The following is a 5,064-nucleotide window of genomic DNA, read 5'->3' on the forward strand; positions in this document are numbered from 1 at the left end:
TCTATCTGGCTTTCTTTTAATTTCTGGCTCATTTTAATTTTTCTCTCTCTCTTCTCTCTCTCTCTCTCTCTCTCTCTCTGTCTCTCTCTCTCTCTCTCTCTCCCTTTCTGTCATTAACGCTCAACTTTTGTCGTAATGTTCTTATATGCTTGTCTTTATTCTCTCCTCTCTCTGTTCCTGTCATTCTTTGTTCTGCGTGTCATTATCTTTTCCTGAGACATGAATACCTGAATGTGAACCCTACACAGATGTGATGAGCCAGCGACTTTTCATTGCCCGCTTATCAGGCTGTCCTTAGCACTCTCCCCTCGCCTATCTCTGGGTCACAACAGCTCCCCCACAGCCTTCCTCTTGGTGTCTGGGGGCTCCTTTCACCTCCTAGGAAGATGGACTCGTGCATTTGTCAAACCCACCTCCCTCCTTGTCCGTGTTGTCTGTCTTCAGAAGAACCGAAAGCTGGAGCCTGCCCTCCTCAAACCCTTTAGTGGTGTCAGGTCAACCAGCCCTCACTGCCAGAATAACCGGCAGTATTCAGAGAGGAAATGCTGTCCTACTATGTGTTGCACGAAGTGTAGGAATCCAGCAAATGTTCTGAACCTGGGTGAGAGTGTCCTATCTGCAAGGAAGAGGCAAAGACAGACCAAGGACAGAGAGTTTGGGGGTGTAGGTGGGGTCTCCCTCTGAATCTGGTTGAGGACAAGGCTTAGCTGGGTCTCTGCCACTGCCAATTTTGTCAATCTTATTGGTTACTTGATCAGTTAATGGAACCCATGACAGCCTGAGTTACCATGACTGTAGGTAAGCCCCTGGTCAGTCCATCAGGCCTTCCTTCATGAGATGCTTAGGCCTCAGTTTGGGGACTGAGAGTAGGAAAAGGGATTGGCTTCCATGGAGCAGGATAAGGCTGGGCTGTGGTCCTGGACAGAGGAGGGTCCCAAGCTCTAGACCTGCTTGGTCCAGTTCAGATGAAACCTGGGAAGTATTCAGTGGTAGAAGTCACTCGTACGATGCTCAATCCTCCAAACTATTGCAAAAATGATGCTCAGTGCTAACACAGCCTTAAGCGTTACAGAGCAAGTATAGGAAGCAGTGCATTGTCCCTAACAAAGATAAGAAGAAAGGCTAAGCTCAGTTCTATGACCCACCTGCCATCACCCTCCCCACATTGAAACTGTCAGGGTGGCTGCCTCATGTGTAACCCTCAGCAGAACCTCCAGCCCTTCAATACCATCTCCCACAATCCTCCAGGCACGGAACCTCAGAGGATCGCCTATGGCAACACTTCTAGGCCTGACCTCTCTGACCTGGGGGCAGGAGCTTGGATATGCAGCCCTAGAAGAAGGCATAAAGAGAAACTCTTTGTGACTTTGGGTTATGCAAAGACTTCTCAGAGACAACACCAAAAACATAATGAAGCAAAAACTGGTGATTTCATCAATTTTTAAATTGGGTTTTCATCAAATTTGAAAACTGCTACTCTTCGAAAAACAGTATTAAGAAACGAAAGATAGGCCACCTATTGGGAGAAAATATTGGCAAAATACATATCTGATAAAGTACTTGTATGTAGAACATATAAAGAACTCTCAAAACTGAACAAAAAGAAAACAAACAACCTAATAAAAATGGGCAAAAGACTTGAACAGATACTTCACCAAAGAAGACATACAGATGGCAAACAAGCACATGAAAATAATCACTTCCTCACTAGTCTTTAGGGAAATAACAGTAAAACCTCAATGAAATGAGATCTCTCACACACCACTGGAAAATTGTAAGACACGCTGGAAATAATTTGGCAATTTATTCTAAAGTCAACATACACTCACCATACTACCTATCAATCCTACTAGTCGATATGACCCAAGAGAACTGTCAACCATATCTACACAGAAATCTGTGCATGACTGCTTATAGCAGTTTTATTCATAATTACCAAAAGCTGGGAGCAACCCAAATATCTTTCATCTGGGGGATGCATAACCGAACCGTGACCTGTCCATGCAATGTAATACTATTCAGCATTGAAAAGGAACAAACTACCAACAACATAGATGAATCTTAAGTACATTACACTTAGTGAAAGAAGACATACTCAAAAGGCTACACACTGTTTGATTCCATCTGTATGACCCCCTCAAAAAGGCAAAACTATAGAGATAGAGAACCCAAGAGCTGGGAGTAGGGGAAGGGATTGGCTGCAAAGGGTGTAAGAGGATTTTGCAGGGCGATGGAACTGCTCTCTCTCTCTTGATTGTGATGGTGGTTTCACGGCTGTATGCCTTTGTCAAAACTCATAGAACTGCATGCTGACCTGGGTGAATTTTACAATAAACAAGACAGACACGGTCTCTCCTCTTTAGGACCTTATAATCTCATGGAGAAGCATCCCCATAAACTGGACTTATCCTCAGTGATAATCATTAAGAAAGTGGTGGGCCGGCCGAGTGGCTCAGTTGGTTAAGAGCACGAGCTCCGAGCAACAGGGCCGCCAGTTCGATTCCTACATGGGCCAGTGACACTGCGCCCGAACTGAGCTGCCGCTGAGCTGCTAACAGGTGGCAGGATGGCTCAGCTGGTGAGAGCACGTGCTCCTAACAAGGTTGCCGGTTCAACTCCCCCATGGGATGGTAGGCTATGCCCACCCACAACTAAGATTGAATGCAGCACCTTAAGCTGAGCGGCTGCGAGCCGCAGACAGGTGGCTAGATGGCGACTGGACTTGGAGCCAAGCTAGCTGCACCCTCCACAACTAAGATTGAAGGACAACAACTTGGCTGTTCCCTTTCCCCAATTACCCAACACTCTTCCCCTTCCCCAATTCCCCAATAAAATCTTTAAAAAGAAAGAAAGAAAGAAAGAAAGAAAGAAAGAAAGAAAGAAAGAAAGAAAGAAAGAAAGAAAGAAAAGAAAGAAAGAAAGNATGATGGTGCCAACTTGGGCCAGTGAAGCAACGTCCTCCACAACTAGACTGAAGAACAAAAGGACAGCAACTTGTCTGTTCCCCTTCCCCCAATTCCCTAGCGCTGTTCCCATCCCCCGGTTCCCCAATAAAAATCTTAAAAAAAAAAAGAAGTTAGGCTAGGCCCCCAGAGGTTATTACAGCTCCTCTTCTGGGAAGGGGGCAGGGGTGAAAGGAAACAGCTAATAGGAAAGGTCAAATTAAAGCACTTCTGACCTTGGACCCTGGGAACTACAGCTCCCCCTGCTGGCGGGCTCCTGCCATAGACAATAAAGACAGATTCCGTCTCGTTCACCCACACACTTTTCTTGGATTATGAAGCTGAGCAGTCTGTCTGTTCTCACCGTGGGCTTCCTCCTCATCTGCCTCTACATGGCGCAACCTGGATCCCAGAAACGTGCGTGTAGGGTGTGGCGGTCGCGTGTGGTGTTCGTGTGGGGAACATTTCCTCAGAGGAGTCCACGGGACAAGCGGGCACTGATGCCCAGCAACGACCCACACAGGTGCCCCCAACTCACCCTGTGGCCTTTTTCCTCAGGTGTCGATAAACCTGGATACTGCCCAGAGTTCTTACTTTCCTGCCCTTTCACCCTTTTACCTGTGTGCCGGCGCGATAGAGGTTGCAGGGGGCCCAAGAAGTGTTGTTTCTACAATTGCAAACGGCAGTGTATGGAGCCGTGGTCGAGTTTGGACTGAGGTGAGAAACCCCACGTCTACCGTTTGCAACTTTGTCCCCGAAGCGATCCTGGAGAATCAGGTGTCCCAGGGGGAGTTGAACTGCCAGTGCCCTTGGAGATCATTGAGATCAGAGCTTTTCAATTGGGATCAGCCCTGAAAATTTGCCTCAAGGACAATAAAGGCCTGGCGGGGGGGGGTGTTGGGGGGCGCAATAGACCTCTTCTTCCTCAGAAAATGCACAATTTATTTCATGTACTGGGCCTCACCCTTCTCCTGTGAATGATGGGGACATTAGGATAAGTATTACTGAGTTTTTATGATGACTATTTTCAATTGCCATGGTTTTTGCTTCCAGCTTCTAAGAATGAATCCTTTTCCTCTTCACATTGAAATTGTGAGGTAAAGGATATTCCGAGAGTATAATTCCTTAGGGTGGCTTGCCCAGAATTCCTGATCCCCAGACCCCGATTCCTTGGCGGCACATCTCAGTGCCCTTGGGAGGAGAATACCTGGTGGGATTCACACCACGGTGGTCTTGGGACCCAGCCCACGTCCCCTGCGCGGTTGGCGCCGTCCCATATCTCTGATTCTCCCTTCTCTCCCCAGGTAGAAACCCCGTCTTAACCAGGCCTGAGAAGACACTTGGATAACTGATCTCCAGTTCTTCCATGTTCTCCTCATCCCCAGGACTTCCTTTTATCAAGCGTTAAATGCTTCACCCAAAACTAAAAAAAAGAAAAGAAAAAAAAAAGAGTTAAACCTTTATTAATATGAAAACAGAAAAATAAAGTGTTATCTATTCAAAATTACCGTACATGAAGATCTATGACTGCTGCGCCCCCACCCCCCTTTCTCTGTCTTCAGCCTTTTAGGAGGATCTTTTAAGCTTTGTAAAAAAGGGTGGGGGTGCTGTTTCCCATTTAGTTTTGATCAGTTCCTGTGCTTCTTTTTTTCTGATATGTTTCTCTCTCTCAGCATCTTCTTTCTTTTTTCTTTCTTTCTTTTTTTTTTTTAAAGATTTTTATTGGGGAATTGGGGGGATGGGAACAGCGCTAGGGAATTGGGGGAAGGGGAACAGACAAGTTGCTGTCCTTTGAAGAACAAAAGTTCTTCAGTCTAGTTGTGGAGGACGTTGCCTCACTGGCCCAAGTTGGCACCATCATTGCGCTCTTCCCAGGTGAGGCAGATCAGTCGCCAGCCTCTGGATGGCCGCTCACGCTGGCTGCCGGCCACACACGGCAGCCCATGGCAACCCACTGCAGCAGGGGACTGCAGCCCACGCCAGTCACCAGCGACCCACGGCAGCCCAGCCCCAGGTCGAGCCACCGTTCACCATCCTAGCTGCAGAGGGCAGTGTCACTGGCCCTCATATGCGGGATCCGAACCGGGGACCCCTGGCGTCCCAAGCCAGCTCTTAACCAACG

The 5,064-nt window shown here is 47.5% G+C and overlaps 1 long non-coding RNA gene across 1 annotated transcript in view; it reads right to left on the reverse strand.

Moving 5' to 3' along the window:
- Positions 1-3,946: 3,946 nt before the first annotated feature.
- LOC109379913 (uncharacterized) overlaps positions 3,947-5,064 on the reverse strand; it is a 19,535-nt gene continuing 18,417 nt past the window's right edge. The window contains exon 3 of the long non-coding RNA XR_002123305.1: positions 3,947-4,365. This is a non-coding gene — a long non-coding RNA (uncharacterized LOC109379913). The remainder of the gene's footprint in view (positions 4,366-5,064) is intronic.

The sequence above is a fragment of the Hipposideros armiger genome, unplaced genomic scaffold (assembly GCF_001890085.2).
Source record: "Hipposideros armiger isolate ML-2016 unplaced genomic scaffold, ASM189008v1 scaffold_31, whole genome shotgun sequence".
Classification (NCBI taxonomy): domain Eukaryota; kingdom Metazoa; phylum Chordata; class Mammalia; order Chiroptera; family Hipposideridae; genus Hipposideros; species Hipposideros armiger.